Source organism: Corvus kubaryi, unplaced genomic scaffold, assembly GCF_017639235.1.
Source record: "Corvus kubaryi isolate FWS band 111438036 unplaced genomic scaffold, C.kubaryi_AGA036_p1.0 129, whole genome shotgun sequence".
Taxonomy (NCBI): domain Eukaryota; kingdom Metazoa; phylum Chordata; class Aves; order Passeriformes; family Corvidae; genus Corvus; species Corvus kubaryi.
In genome coordinates this window covers 1,763,836-1,780,984 of record NW_024580664.1, presented here as the reverse complement: position 1 = coordinate 1,780,984, position 17,149 = coordinate 1,763,836, and the positions used below count along the sequence as shown (strand labels likewise).

Sequence of the window (17,149 nt, the reverse complement as noted above, 5' to 3'; positions counted from 1 at the left end):
TAAATTCTGAGTGATGTGTGGATAAAAAAAAATTAAATTATCGCGAAGTGATAAATTACCAGTACTTCAATCATTGCACAAAACAGCCTGGGCAGTTATCCTCACATTTTCCACATCAAATCTGTGTCCTTCCATGGGCTATACATAACCCATTCTGTGCAGAAAAGAACTTCCAATACACTACAGTTTGCAAGTGGAATAAATCAACCTCAAGTTTAAGCTGGTAACTGTTACATAAACTAAGAATGGATCACCACAGCATTCAGACAGCCCTTACTAGCATTCCTTACCAAAAAAAAAAAAAAAAAAGCAACAATCCTATACAAGACTTTTCAAATACAAAACCACTAAAATCCACAAAAGAAATGTATTAGTTCTTTACTATACAAATTAAATGAGCTCCAAACAACATAAAAGTCTCTCTGTAGGACTACCCAAACACATACTTTACCTAAGCTTTCTCCATGGCAAACTCCTATTGCATCAGTCTTATGTTCGCACTTGACTTGTTTTGTGTACCATGGGTTCATACTACCTCTCATCTGAGGTGGAAGGTCAACAGACAGTTGAGAAATTATGAAGAGAAGCTTTTTTAGCCATCTTCCAGCCCAAATAGACCATCATTTTTCAGTCTAATTCAGAACACGGACAGACAGCCTGCCTAAGAGCCCAAGTGTGGTTAGGGCTTGGTTTACCTTGTCCTAATACAGAAACTTCACGAATAAGTGCTACTTCTCAGCTGGGATGCCATAGCTAAGAAACAAGCACTGGACATTGTGGCTACACGACACACAGTACATATTCTATCAGGAGATCAGGTCCTTGGTCCATTACCTTCACCTTATTGCCCTGCCCCAGAGTCAGCATATAGAGGGTCACCTCCAAGTCTACACAGGATCTCCATACAGACACAGCCAAAGACTATTGACATCCCTCCTTTCTTATGCAGTTTACTGAATCAAGTCTGGAGATGCACTAGATTAGAGAGAAGAAAAAAAATGTTGTTGAATTTATTTTTATATTGCATATAGAAGATATTCTCTGTCAAAATGTGGTCTGTCAAATATGGTTGCTGTTACCGATGTACAATATGAAATCATTTTAACACCACCCCCCCCGCCCAGTGTAGGTAGTGGAATATCACAAAAACCTAAAAATTACCTTCTGAGAGAAAAAAAGTACATATATGTTGAACATGTATTATACAGAGACTAAGGCATTTCAACGTCAGCTAAAGGAAAGGAAGGACTCCAGTGATGACCTGAAAGGTCTGTAACTCACAGGATAAAGAAAGTGGATTACTCAAACACACTCTTAAAGAACTGATCTTTACATGACATTTTCCAGGTAGGACTGCTGGAAGCAAATGAATGAACATAAACAAACCAAAAACGTACTTAAACCAGATGGAGCTCTTGAGTAAAACCACAAAAACAGGATGATGAAAACAGAGTTTCTGTTACTAGAAATCAAATATATTGAAAAACATACCTTCTCTAGTCAGTTGAATATTAGAAACATCTGATTTAAGAAAAAACTCACTCTGACTGCCAAGACAACCACACTGCCTTAATTCCCATGAATATAACTTGTTCTCCATGATGAGAAAGAGGAACTGCCCAGAATTTCTGAAGGCCTCTTGCTAAACCTGATATTCCAAGGCTTCTTAGGCTGCTTGCAGAATTACAGGGTGCTGCAGAATCTTCAGGAGGCTGTAATTAAGACCAAGCGCTGATGATCTTTAAGGTTCCTTCCAACCCAAACCATCCTATGACTCTATGACTTCCAGGCTCTGAGCAAAGTCAAGGAACATCATAGTCCTCGTAGCTCACCATCTACTTTAGCAAAATACATGCTCTGGCAAAGCCTGTGTAAAATTGAAACATTTGCACTCCTCTGACCTAACGTTTTCCAATATAAAATTTACTTCCTTCAGATTTTGGTAGTTTTTTGAAAGAATTACGGACAACAGGAATGTTATAAATTCAAAGACACTCAACTCTCGAGTGGAAGAGCTAGGAAAAAAAGCTCTGTAGTCCCTGCCATCTATAGCTGTGGTCTCTTACTACAAAATTCTTCCTCATAAAATTTCCACCTGCTGCTTTTCCCATCCTCTCACAATTTCTTAGCTTTCCATGAGGACACACAAGACTGGGGAGCTGGTCTTGTTGGGTGTAAGAAACACTTTGTTTCATTTCACTGGGTTGGTTTTCAGATGGATCAGTCCCTTAATTTGGTCACTGCACTGACTACACCACACGTCTGTCAATAAAGCCGGTCAACAGTGGGAACGGACATCAGGGAGCAGCAACATCAATCTGATCCTGCCAGAACATGTTACAACATCCAAGTACAGTCTTTTCATTAAATTAATTAACCTTGATTTAATTAACAAGTGAATTAAATCAGTCCTCTTTCAGAGATAAAAAGCCATGTTGTCAATAAGATCCTAGACTCACGACAAGCTCAGATCCTAACGTACTACCTCTGCTCTTAAGCAGGCCCTGTAGGGAAATAGTAGTATTTAACAAGGTCAAAATCTGTCAGTGTCACGGGGGCTTATAACACTTTACCTCCCTGCATCTGAAGCCCTCAGAATGCCTGATGTGAAGAAAAAAAAACCTCATGTGCTCCATTTTCCTGCTGTAGCTACACTGCCTTTTAGGCCTGGAACCAAGTGATTACTGCTAGTTCAGGAGAGATCTGCACATGTTCTCTTGTACAGCGTGAACATGCAGTGATAGGACAAGGGGAAATGGTCTAAAACTGAAAGAAAACAGGTTTAGATTAGATATTAGAAAGCAGTTCTTTACTACAAGAGTGGTGAGGCACAGGCACAGGCTGCCCAGAGAAGTTGTGGATGCCACAACCTGAAAGCTTTCAAGGCCAAGCTGGATGGGGTTTGGAGCAACCTGGTCTAGTGGAAGGTGTCCCTGCCCATGGCGAGGGGGTTGGAACTAGATGATTGTTGAACTCTCTTCAAACTCAAACCATTCTAAGATTCTATAACGTGCCACTGCTGTGCCGAGCAGCCTCAAAACTGCTTTCCATAGTTATCTGAGAGGTAGAAATATGGTTTTGAAATTTAAGATGATTATTAATATAATCTTTTCTGAGAACAGAAGTAGTACAATTACTCAGTGTTACACAGTAGGTTGCCTCAGGCGAGAGGAAGTGTACATCCGTATATCAAGTCTGCGTATTCTCTTCACCGTCTTTTACATTTATCTTTTACATTATGATTCCCTTTTACTTCTTAGGAATGCTTTGCTTGGGTAACATTATAATACATCATCAAGTATCTTTTACGCTTGTGCAAGTGCTCATATCCTCAGTCCTAATTCTTCATTAAGACGACTGTCAGCTGTTGTTTTGGGCAATGGAGTTTTTAAACCAGAAACAAAAATGCATCAGAATGACTTCATGTTTTAAAAATACAAGAATGTGTGTAACTAAGGTAATCACTCCTCCAGTATTCTGCATGCAATGCTATCCAAAATCAATAGTGAGAAATATCACTAGGCAAAATGATACAATGCTGATAGATTATGTGTTGATTTACATGAACATCAACATACTGGGAAACATTACAAACCATTTAATCTACCATCAGAGTAGAGAACATTTAGGAACGAAAAAAGACCAATAGTGCTTCATACACAATTTGGCTTTGGGGACCAGATGTGTTATAGCTTCCATATGTCTCAGCCTACTAAATGCATTTTTAATGGCAAGTTCTTGCAGAGCAAAATCTGCACGGTTGCTTGGGTAGTCTGTCAAAAGGCAAAATTTGCCCTGAACTTTATTTCAGTGATGCTTCTGCATGTTCTGGGAGCCCCACAGAGGTCATAGAAGGAACAGAAGCATCAGATTCAAACTATAATAAGCCTTTTTGGACATTCCACCAATTTCTAGGGCATTAAATATAGATTATTGTTCTTATGACTCAGTATTTCTGGCCCTACTGATTAAGCATTTTGAAACTTCCCCTAGACAGTAATAGATCATTAGTACTGGAGCACTGCCAGACCAATTACACATTTGTCTATCAGACCAATACCATTCCAAGAAATTGTCCCTCAATCAACAGCACTCTGGGTGCTAAAGTTCCCCGGGCCTTTCAAACTTCAAACATTTTTTTCTTGTTCTCTACTGTCTCTGAAGGGCCCAAAGATCCCCAGTGGAATGAAACCTAGCAGAGTCCTACATTTCATTGTACAGGCAGAAGCTCAGGACAAAAAGGCACAGAATACTCTTATATGAAAATTACTTTTTCCAACAGGAATGAAGGGCAAAGCAAGTGTTAATTGGTGCACACAAATGTGCCATTTGGCACATAGTGGTACTGGGATCTTTTCTGAGTTCCCTGACATGTATTGTTCATTAAGCCAACATAAAAAACCCCATGTTTTGTATGATAACTAGTGTTCCTTCAATTTCAACAGTGTTTCAATGATATAAAGGTCAAACTTCTATTTTGATAAAAATTATCCAGATGTAAAGGACCTAAACTCTAATTGAAATCTAGTAGGACTTAGAGTTAAGAAACACTGCCAAGGAGAACACCTGAATGCGTTATCACCAGATAGGTGAGCCATTATAAGCTTTTACAGGCACTTCACCGAATCACAGAACAGAGCTGGAAGGGACCTCTGTAGATCATCTAGTCCAACCTCCCTGCTAAGGCATGATCACCTAGAGCAGGTTACACAGGATCCAGGTGGGTTTGGAATGTCTCCAGACAGGGAGACTTGACAACCTTCCTGGGAGGCCTGTTCCAGTGTTCTCAACTTAAAGATGTACTTCCTCATGTTCAGGTGGAATTTCTTATGTTTTAGTTTGTGGCAGTTACTCATTACCTGGTTTCTGGGCACCTCTGAAGAAAGTCTGGCACCATCCTTTGAGATATTTACATGTATTGATAAGATCCCCTCTCAGTCTTCACTAAGCAGGCCCAGCTCCCACAGTCATTCCTCATTAAAGAGATGATCCTGACCCCTGATCAGCCCTAATCCACTGGACCCTCTCCAGGAACTCCTTGTTTGTCTTTAACTGGGGAGACCAGAATTGAACACAGTACTCCAGCTGTGGCCTCACTAGGGTGCAGTAGAGAGAAAGGATAATATCCTGTGACCTGCTGGCCACACTCTTCCCAGTGCACCCCAGGACACCACTGGCACCCCTGGCTCCAAGGGCACTGCTTGCTCATGGTCAGTTTGTCATCCACCAGGACTCCCAGATCCCTTCTTGCAGAGCTGCTCTCTAGTAGGTCAGACCCCAACCTGTGCTGGTACTTGGGGTTATTCCTCCCCAGGTGCAGGACCCCGCACTTGCTCTTTTTTAACCTCTTTAGGTTTCTCTCTTCCCAGTTCTCCAGCCTATCAATGAATGGCAGCACAGCCTTCAGGTGTATGAGCCACTGCCCCAGTTTCATACCATCAGCAAACTTGCAAGGGTACATTCTATCCCTTTTTCCAGGTCATTGACAAACAAGTTGAATAAGACTGGACCCAGTGTTGATCTCTGGGGAATGCTGCTGGCTACAGGCCTCCAACTGGATTCTACTCTGCTGATCATGACTCTCTAAGCTCTGCCATTCACCTAGTTCTTGATCCACCTCACTGTCCGTTCATCCAACCCACATTTCCTGAGCTTACCTGAAAGGATGTTTTGGGAGACAATGTCAAAAGTTTGCTGAAGTCAAGGTAGACTCCACCACTCTCCCCTCATTGATCCATCCTGCCATCCCATCATAGAAGGCCATCACACTGATCAAGCATCATCTCCCCTTGGTGAAGCCATGCTGAATACTCCTGAAGAGTAGTCTACACTTACTCAGGTTTGTAGTGCAAAGGCAATTCAGTCAGACAGAGTACTCCAGATCTGCTGCATGTTACCAGGGTGTGCACACGCTGTTCACTGCAATGACTTTTAGCAACTTTAACTTGATTGCATACTTGATACCACAGAGTAATAATTATACATGTCTAAAAACATGGATTCAAGAGGTAAGCTATTGATCAGTCATGTAAGAGTCATTTTAAATACGGACAAATGTTAACACAGAAGTTTCAGTGAACTTCTTTTGCTACCAGAAAAAAAAGATTAAATTAGGACACACGAAGGGGTAATCCTGTTGTCAATTCTCAAAACAAACAAATCTTTAAACTCATATTTTTGTAGTCCCTAATAGGGTTAATCACATGAATAAATTTCAAGGCAACCTGAAGATTCCAGTCTGTAAAGGCAGTTTCATGTAGGAAAGAGGTTTTCACCTTAATGCATTGTCATGGGTTATAAAATAGATCAAATTCCACTGCAAGTCAAAGAAAAATTTTACTACTTTTTGAATGTCAAAGATGGCTTTTTCCTTATCTACCACCTGCAATAAAACGCCATCTGAAGTACCTTAGAGAACATTCAACCTCTAATTGTTATTTTACTGCTTCTAGAATCCTGTAGTGAGCAATCATTGAATTACTGTCAGTGATGATAAGTTTTCAAACAAATACCCTCTTAAAAAAGCCCACATGCATATTTCATACTCAGAAAAACTCAAGCACCTTCAAACTCATGAGGAAAATAAAATAGTTTCAGATACAATGTTCAAATCAACCACTAGATTTACAAGATACCTCAAACAGACTTACACTACTAAATACAAGCTTCTTTGCAAGTGATTTAACATTACTGTGTTGTCTCTTTATTCTGCAATTTCCTCTATGCTGGAGAAACTTCGCCATTTTGGACCTGCAAAGTTCTGTGTTCAAACAAGGATGTGCTTGTGTATATCAGACTGAGTGATGGGGACGTCAGTTAGCCAACAATTAGGAAAAAAAGCCCTAAACAAGGACTTTAGCACAGTTGATAATTATCCTGAAATTAAAATTCAACACCCAATCACTCTTAACCTAAACAGTGTAAGGGACATACATGGAAAGAGAGATCATTTTGAGGGGTTTGGTTGTTGGGGTTTTTTTTCTTGTTTGCTGCAATGGAGATATGTTCCTCTTTTTATATTGGCTTAAAAAAAAGACGTTGTTATAAACAATTTTTCGGGGGGATAAAAATAGGAAAAACTCCCAGCACACCTGCTTCACTAGTCAGAGAAGGCTTTTCTAAAATGAATATTGCAAATTTCATGTTAAAGTCACATGATTATTCAGCTGTCCTCACAGTAAACCTGAATTCCTGTTTCCTCTGACAAGTATGGTTATTGGAAATTAGAAAATGTATAAATTTTATCAAAGACAGACTTTGTACTTGTCACACTCTTCTAAAGTATCACATCTGTCAGACAGAGGTTACTTATTAAAGTGTTAAATCGAACATCTTACCCCAGTAACTACTGCCTTTCTCCTCTCTTGTCAATTCATTTATTGTTAAAACCTTCACGCATACCATATCTTAAACCTCTAAATATGCCAAAGACCACTGTAAAACATGTGTTTTGTTTCTTAAGGAAACTATGAACAGTGATAAAATTTTGCAGTAGTTTGGGCTTGCTTCAAGTACTGAAACAGATCAGAGTTGCTGTAGCATAATTACAATGAAATACTCTGAAACAGTATCTTTTAGATTGGATATAACACATTCTTTTCACTTAATACTACTTAAGTAGCATGACAGGCACATTACCTCAATTGATAAAGGCCAAGGCCCTGTGGAAACACATGGCATATGTATTATACTTAATTTTGCCCTCTCTCAAACGAAGTATATGGGTCTGAACCATCTACAGAAAAAAAACCTTATGAAATGAGATACGGCTTCTAGATAAGTAATTAATACCAGACTAATTTCTTTAGAGTCATGGAAGAGGTAAACAGGTCATGTTTCTAGCAATATGCTTTATCTAAACCATAAGAATATAAGGTTTTGTTCTGAAGCAGGTTTTTCTATTTTATTAAACAACATGAAAACAAACCCATTTAAAAGTAAGAAGCAAATGGGTCAGACTGAATTCAAGTATTTCCCCCCATTCAAGAAATTGTGTGAATTTAAGAGACTGTCAACACTTAGCCTGAACATTTTGAAAACCTTCCTTGCATTCCCCTCTATCTACTTCAGTCTGGATAGGAGACATGAGACTTAGAGACTTGACTTCTCAGACTGAGTCTTAAATCTAAGATGATATATGTGGTGTTATTTTCAGAACTCTAGATTCCTACACACTTCTATATTGAAAACTGATTATTGTGTTTTAAGTCATAGAGATTAGATTTGCTTGTTTATTCAGAATTTATGTTCCCTGTGAACAAATTAACTGGAGTGGAAGAAAATTACTTTCTTGTTGACTTACCTAGACAACTCTTCAAAATTTTATTGAACATATAATGTTTTGTATTTATATAAATACCATCACTACAGTTTTACAGAAAAGCTTGCACCATTTTGCTTATATAAACTGCAAGTGAACTAGTCTTGCCCTCAGCATTTACCCTTCAAACTGTTCCAGCCAACTTGAAAAGGAAATGTAGTGCCGAGAGAAGAAACAATACAGAAGACCTCCTTTTCAAGCAAGTAAATTCTAATTTTTCTCCCATTTAATAACAATGTCTCTAAAGATAAGTTGTTCAGAGTACACATGCAAAACAGCCACACTTATCTGAACTTCCCCAATAAGCTGATAACAGGACTGTTGTTAAAGCAGTCAAATGGATTTATAGGGTTTAGGAAATGCTTAAGCTAGAAGGATTAATTACTACTAAAGTGACTCCCAAACCATTCAATTTTATCAAATGCACTTTCTTTGATCAGATAGTCCTTGACAGCTGTCAAAATGTTAAGCTTTAAATATATCACTAAGCTTAGAACTACCTCCAGAGGATTTTGATTTTCTTATTAACGTCACTGTAAGGATGGCACTCTCAGCTTCATACTGATAATTTTCTCCTTTTCAACCATTTATTAGTGAATAAAGGTATAAGATAAAATGCAATAATGAAAGAAAGTCTGAATTAGAGTTTCAGAGTTAACAAAATGATCTGGCAAACATTAAAATGCAATTGATCAGATTATCACAGGTCTCACACAGTTCCCACAGCCTGGTCCTACTGAGTAATGACGATGTCTGAAAGGTAACAGGGATACAAGAGTTTGGTAGTGTTACAGCATGATCACTGTGACAATGCTCGTGCGATTGCATTTTGCTCAGCTATTCAGTCATTCAGGTAGGGTGCTTAAGTAGACTGCTGACATGTGAAAACACTGCTTCTTTGAACATTCTAAGTGAAGCACTTACCCTGCAAATGTCATTGTTATTTTGATCATGGTGCTCACAAAACAGTGAAGGGCTAATGGAAGCTCCAAGTGAACTCTATGCAATCCAAAACAAACAAAAAGGAAGTCTCTGAATTATTATCAGCCTTCTACTCCACTAGATTACAGAGTTTCAGCACAGCAGGATATCCTGCACCTTACCCAAAGCCTCATGCTAAAATAACAAGTTACTCTGACTTTCCTCCAGTTTTACTCAGCACATGTTATGCTTCTACTAAAACACACAAAACTACCTTCTCACAAAATTTTTTAGCAAGTCTGTCCCCATTCAAGGGAGAAATTAATTTTAAAGCACCTTCTCAAGAGAGAAATTTAGGAGGAAAATTTACTGTTAAAAACTGTTTCTATACAAACTTACATCTAACACGTCACAGTTTTGTTCTGTATACAAATATCTTGATGCATATTCACACTGATAAATTACAGACATTAAAATCAATTGTCCTGATGGTGCATCCTTAACTGGCTTATTCATAGCTACCTTAGTCATAACATTGTCTTTTTTTTTTTTTTTTTTGGGGGGGGGGGGGGGGGCCTTGAGCATTGACAGGGAAACGTCTCCTAGATTAAAACCTGCCAGATTAATTTGTATTCCCTCATCTTGACAAAATCCCTTTGGTCCAAGATGCAGAAGTAGCAGTAGATGGATTTAATATACCAAAGACCACCTTACAACAAAAAGGAAAACTACATACCACTGGAAAAGATTAATATCTATCAGTGGAAAGGTAGAAATCAAGGCCCATTGCTGAACTTGCTGTAGCATAAAGACTATTTGAAATTATGTTCTCTGACTATGAAAAAAACACAGGATTTTTGTTATTTTTTACAATGAGAACTATGAATACTTGCTTAGGATCTAACACTAGAATCAGTGGATCAAGATGAAAGAGATAATTTTTAGAAAGCTACTCTAAAATGGCTTGGGAAAAAAACCCAGAATTGTTCAAATGAAAATTAACTTGCTGCCACTATCATTTGCAAGATCTGTAACAGAATTGTCTTGTGATTTCATGCTGTAGGATGCTAAGTGGAACCCAGTGTCCCCCACTGAGGTACCACACAGCCTTCTCATTGTCCCCACACCCTACCAGCCCCTCCAGCACAGGCTGGTCAGAGTCCCAGCTCCAGAGGAGTGGGAAGTCTCCAAGTGCTGCCATCCCCGAGGGCCCCTTCCACAACCAGGAGTTCAGTCCTCATCTTGACTGTTATGGAGACCGCAGAAAAACCCACAGGAAACATTGAAAACAACTAAGTAACAACCAGCTTTGCCCACATCTAATCCAGCAAATTCTCACTGGTGGAGATCTCCCTGATAAAAAAACCAACTTGTAAGTTTAATTTGCTGAGGTGACTGAAGAAAGTGTTGGAGACTTTTTGCTTGCTTTGCCTTAAAGATTTCCACTGAAACCCTGGATGAGGATAGTTTTCAGGCAGCACTAATGCTTGGGTACACACCTCTACCATCCTGCAACTGCTACCTGAAAGATGGGGGCAGATTTTGCTATAAGGCTCCATTGGTGTTTTGTCAGTCAAGAAATCCGCTGGAGTCCTGAATAAAACAAAAAAAAAAAAAAAAAAAAGCAAAACACCTCCCCTCTCCCCCCCAAAAAAACCACCCCAAAATAAACAAACAAGCACGAAAACAAACAAAAAAAACCCCACCAAACCTCACCAATACACTTTAGCCAGAGATTTTAAAAGAATGAAAAGAATGAACCTACCAGTCATGAATTCTTCTTGTAAAAGAGAAGGGTGTTTACCTCAGTAAAAAGGGATGGTAGAGACTAGAATTCAGATTAAGACATGACCAGATGCATGTGAAAGTAAGGAGCTGAAAAGTAAAAGTAGACCACATAGGAAAAAACAATGCAGAAATAGATCATTAAAAGTCAATTAGCATCCCAAGGAGGAAAGACAGGCAATGAAGGAACGGATTGATAATTATGAACCGCGAAACAGAACATTAGGATAGCAAGATGATAATGCTGGCTAGATGAAAAAGAAAACTGTTAAAAATCAGCAAGTCAACAATGAAAGATAGAGAAAAACAAGATAAGTTAAAAACAAAACATCTGCAATATGTGAAAAAAATCCTCTGTGATTGATTTAGCATTTACTTTCTTAATTTCTAGTTTTATACTTTCTCTAGCTCACGGTATCACATACATAGAATCCTTTGCTCCAGCAAAGAAAAAAGATCATGATCGACCCTTGTGCAACAATCATTACAGCTGAATTTTGCTTTTCATCCTGAGAAACCAGTGGTGTTGATTTCACACCTTACACCTCCCTTCCCTGACACAAAGGTACCTATGCATGCAGCTTCACCATTCAGCCAAGCGAGTCTGAAGACCACAGATGGCCATGGTGAGCTGTGCACTCACCAACAGCACATTTATCTGTTCATGGCATGGCAAACTAAGCAGTTTTTAAAAAGCCCAAACAAAACCAAACTAGCATCAGCACTGCCATCCTCACTAGTTTAACTCCCTCAAACAGCAAGCTATATCAGACAAGCTAAATGCTCATTCAGAATATGAGACCAGACAACAGGATAGGAACACGACTAATGCACTGCCTCAGCGGCAGGTTGGATTAAGTTGGATTACTTCAGCTGAGTCATGAAAACACATTTGAAAATCCTGCACATTTTCCTTGCCAGCTGAAGATCTGTCAATGAAAGTGTCATAAATAGGAAAACAATTAGAAGTTGAGTAGATTTCTGTAAGACCTTTGTAAAAGTGCATCTCTCTGGCCTTATTCATTATCCACTTCTGTGTAATAAAAAGCCACTGGACTCCATGTACTCTTGATGAGTTTGTCACAAATTAACAAATTAAGTTAAACTGGGCTGTCTACATCTCTGGTCTCATTTTCAGTACTAAAAGCCTTCCTCAATAAACCTGACCACCACCTGCTACATCCTGTAGCCCAAGGTCACTAACACTCACCTGGAGCTCGACAGCTGGCAACTCTGGAAACGGTGGACACTTAAAGGAGCTGAATTGGTACCTGTGTTCTTTAACAGTCTTCAAAAACTTTCTATCCAGCCTCCACAGGAACAGAACGAGGTAATTACATTTAAAGTGGCCAACAGACTTCCCCTCGGCTGCTTTTTCCCTGTCCAGGAGCTGTTGACAACAAAATCTCTTCCAAGCTTCGAAAGCAAGTTTATCTTCAGGCTGCTGTAATGTTATCACATACAGAGTCATTGAGGGATTGGGTACTTGAAAGACTCTTGCAACAAGCAGGTGTCGTTTGCTTCTTTTATAGCTTCCTTTACAGCTTTGGCCTGTAACTCTTCCCTGAGAACTCGGATAATGTCAGGTGTGCTGTCTGCAGTGGACTGCGGGTGACAAACAGGATGTGACTGAAATTTGTGTTCTCTTGCATAGCAGCCCATCTAATGCCAAAACCTCACGCACTTCCAATCGGCACCAGGCTGGGCAAGCAATGAAAATGGAAGAAACCAGGATCCTAAAGAGGCTTTTGACAGACAGTGTATTTTTGACAAATGAACATCTGAAGAACAGTACAAACATTTTGATACTACTCAAAAATAGCTCAAAGTCTGTCTTGAGAAGTATCAATAACAAAGAGCAAAAGCCTCCAGAACATAAAAGCTGTTGACAAAACTGTCAGTGCTGTGCAGCATTTGACAAGAAGTACAAGAGCCAGCCTGGAGCTTAGAGGGAAGAAAATGAAATCCAGCACCCAACTCACAGTCACCCAACACTCACCCCTTAACCTAGAATCAAGCCTGACCCTCACCACTGCCTTGCCCATGCACAGACAGTAAAATCCAGCAGACATATTACATAGGCAAAACTGTCCTCACGACTATACTTGGATACAAAACCTTAATAAAAGATTGAGCATCCACTTTATACTAACATTACTAGATGCAAAACAAAACCTAGTAGGCTTTAAAGACAAAGCACATTTTCTTCTTGAATTTTACTTAAACACACATAGAAAGAAACACTACAGAAGAACACACTTTGAATACCATTCCTGGTTTGAATACACATTCATTTCAGAAACATAAAGGAAAGGTTCCTTTCGTCTTTCTGGTCAATGACAAAAGAGAGAACTGACTAAATGAAACCTTATTTGCATTACAACTGTTAACAAAAAAAAAAATTTTTGCCATTGTTAATAAGCAAAAAGTCACAATTTTTCCTTTGTAGGTCACTCTTTTCTTTTCTTTCTTTTTATTAGAAAAGTGAAAATAGATTGGAGTGGGAAACAAAAATAGGAAAATTAAAAATTAAATAGTAATTTTCTGCTATTATCATAAAATTATAAAGAATAGTTTGAAAAAATCTGTTGTTAAAGACCACTAGGAAATGAAAAATTGCAACCAATTGTATAATGATATCCACTAATCTCCTAAGATTCATACATTAATTCAATACATTCATCCTCTCAGTATGAACCTATTCTGTTGCTGCTTCTTAATAACCACTAGAATAAACATAATAAATTTACTTTAAATTTCAGCTACAAATCACACTCTACTATATCTTCATTTTACATTTTCAGGTTTCTAGAATATTCAAACTATTTCATAACATTGCTATATAAAGCTTTTATTTACCTCAAAAGTCCTGCAAAACCAGAGATTTTGTGGGGGGAAAAAAAGCCTTTCACATTCTTCTTCCAATTGAAGTTCTCAGTCTTGGATTCATTTTTTTTTTTCCCAGCAAGGCCTACTAGAGATACATCTCCCATTGCTCTGTATGAAAATGGAATATATTGAAAAGCTGATTGAAAATCATTTCTATGTTATAGGATGTGGTTTATTTTTAGGTGTTGATAGTTCAGCCCTAGTGTTTCATTCACACAGGGTTTTGTCCACTTGCATTTCTAAAGCTGGGCTTTATTTTGCTTTGTCACTAAAATGAAGCAGCAATCTTGCTTCTGTAGCCTAAATAACACAGAGCTGAGTCACAAAATAAGCTTCTGTTTGACTTCCTAGTTGTAAGGAGTTTGGGGAGTCTAACATTAGTCTGCTTTGGTGATGGAGAGAAGAGGGAAGAGAGGATGTTGCTTTTGTTTATTATCATTCATATGACAGAACAGACTCAAATAATTTCAAATTTTTGTGCGCCTCCAATATTTGCAATACTATGGTCTACAACTTTGTTGTGTTCATCGTCATACTAAAAGCCCCAAAGTAATTGGTTCTGTATAGAAAACTAACAGAAATACAGCCTTTTCAACAACAAAACCTTTGATTTATCAATGTTCAGCAATGTGCAAGTACAAAGGGACAAAGATTTTACCTGAACAATAACATTGATGCTATTAAACAAATAAGAATAATCTTGATCAAGAACTAAAATTTCAGGCAAGTCTGTTGTCAAAATTCTGAGCAACTGAGAAGAAAGCACCAGAGGAAAAACTTGCCGCAAACCTTGAAAGATATTTTAACATCCCTTATTTACAGATAAGGAAATTATGCACAGATGTTATACCTAAGGAGGATATGTACTTAACTGAGAATAAACATCCAGAATTAGCAAGCTCACCTCTGAATAGATATTGCAGAGAAGCACTCAACCCACACCTGTGTAATTGCATCAAGCAGATATCTTAGGTGACGGGCTTGTTGCTAGGATTCCTAGGGATCTCTCTCAATGTGCTCCTCACTTTTTCAAGCCAATGATTTGACTTAGGATGCTTTCAGAGAGAACTTGCTTGCCCTGTTTGAGGGGAGATATTTTTAGCTCACAGACACATTTAGAACGGACATTTTTGCCTACATAAATTCCTTCTATTTCTTTCTGCTGAACCCATGTTATGACTCTGGTGCATAAATGCCTCCTGGTTTTGCTATTGCAGCTGATGGAAAGGTGACAATGGAGGGCAATAGAGATGTTTTACAGCATTTAATGCAGGCAGATTATAGTTCACTGGCAGCAGTGACATTACAAACCCTGAAAAGGAAAAGCAAAACACCTACTGCATGATTCAGCTGTTGGTTTTACCAAAACTTGCAAGCCTAGTGCAAGAAGATGGTCGGTGTGCAGGAATTAGATCATTTTCACAAACAGCAACAGCATCATGTAAGAAAGATTCCCATTCTTGGAACTGTGAGAAACCTGTCATGACCACGTTAACAGGGACATATACCACACTTCCAGGGCTGGTCCATTCACTGTTAATAAGTCATGTGAAGAGATCTTCGGTTTATTCTACAGATATGCCAAAGATACTGTTTATGTGAATACAATTACATTGGCCACTAAGTGGCCTTCTGCACCTCCCTGAAGCCACCAGCTCCACAGGAATGCCTGCTGTTCTCCAAAGACACAACATATTAACACTAAAACATGATGAGAAAGGGAGGGATGCAAACATCAACATGGGGCACACGAAGTTGTCAGTACCAGTTTACAGAGGAAACCTAATCATTACCGGCCTTGTTATTTTTGTTGTATTAGATCATAATTAGACAGTGTGTCTGCCCAAACATTTAAAGGAACACTGCCTTGATACATAAACGTGTACTCCAGCATCCAACCACAACAGCTGTTCTCTTTGTGTTTTCTCTACTAGTAGTAGAGCATCTGCCAAGCATGCAGAGCGCTAGAGGTCTGTGAAAGGTACTAAGCACACTAAATCCCTGTTTGTTCCTCTTCAAGCAATTCCAAGAGAATAAAAGATATTTCTATCTTCAGACACTTTACTTCTTGTTGCATGTCAGTTCTTTCAGATTACAGATCATCCAACATTTTAAGCATTAAGCAAGGATTTTTCACAGTCTCTATGCTCTCATCCTCCAAATTATTAAACAAAACCTGCTGTTCTAGACACAATTTTCTTTCTACATTAGTAATATACAGAGATCTCCGGGTTCCATGCTAACTATAACTTATCATATTTCTAATAATATAATTAACTTTTCCAGAAGTACCCTCTCAAACATTCTGAGAAAAATTTATAGATGACATATGAGTGTGCAAAGGACTTAAAAGGGATTATACTACAACTTATTATTGATTCCAAATTAATCTTTGTTTATGTGGAAGATTTTAAAAAGTAGGAAACAAATTTATTATTCTAGGCTTTCACATTGCCCTGGACTAACAAGAGACTTTAACCAACTCCCATTTTTTAATTTTCTGCTGTAATTTCCCTTATATACTACATTACTGTGCCTTCTTTTCAGGTGGATCTTTACCAATTTTCTATTTTTTTGTGTTTTTTATCTGCCATAAGAATGTCTCTGACATTTCTGACCATTTCTTTTTCCCTCTGGATCTCTGTGATTTCCTGACTAGCCATCCTAACAGTATTTTGCAAGTGGAAGTCCCTTTTTGCTCCATTAGACAGGTATGGATAAATTCTGTTATTTATCTCCCAATGGTCTACATAGTAAGTACATCACTGTTGTTTTGTCTGTTTAAAAATCCAAACTCATTCTGAAAACTACACCAGAAGACAGTAAGGCCAGTATATAATAACTTCTCCCCCCTAGCAGCATATTCTTTTGCTACCTAGAAAATAATTAGCACAACACAATCACATATTTTCTGTATAATAAACAAGTGAGTTTCATAGGAGAAAATAAATTATATAATGAAACATTAGCCACTGCTTAATTACAGTTTTTATGTAATGAAGTGCTTTAGGAGGACCTCTGTTTCACTACTCCTTGTCTGAAGCAGTAAAATCACACTAGTTACATAAAAATCTGGGGCAATTCGAATTACTCATCTATTTTGTTAGAGTTTTGAGGTGGTTTTTATATACAATTTTCAAATTATAACACTGGTAAATTATCATTTCGAAGAACTTTTTTTCTCAGAAAGACATACAAAAGAATAAAACCCAATTATAAAAATGAACTCATTGG

At 38.3% G+C, this 17,149-nt stretch overlaps 1 long non-coding RNA gene across 1 annotated transcript; it reads right to left on the bottom strand.

Moving 5' to 3' along the window:
- Positions 1-846: 846 nt before the first annotated feature.
- On the bottom strand, positions 847-14,988 carry LOC121663301. The gene is made up of 4 exons (XR_006015594.1): positions 14,820-14,988; positions 13,886-14,023; positions 12,237-12,631; positions 847-975 (listed from the first exon to the last, which is right to left on the bottom strand). It is a non-coding gene; the product is annotated as an uncharacterized LOC121663301 (long non-coding RNA).
- Positions 14,989-17,149: the final 2,161 nt, after the last annotated feature.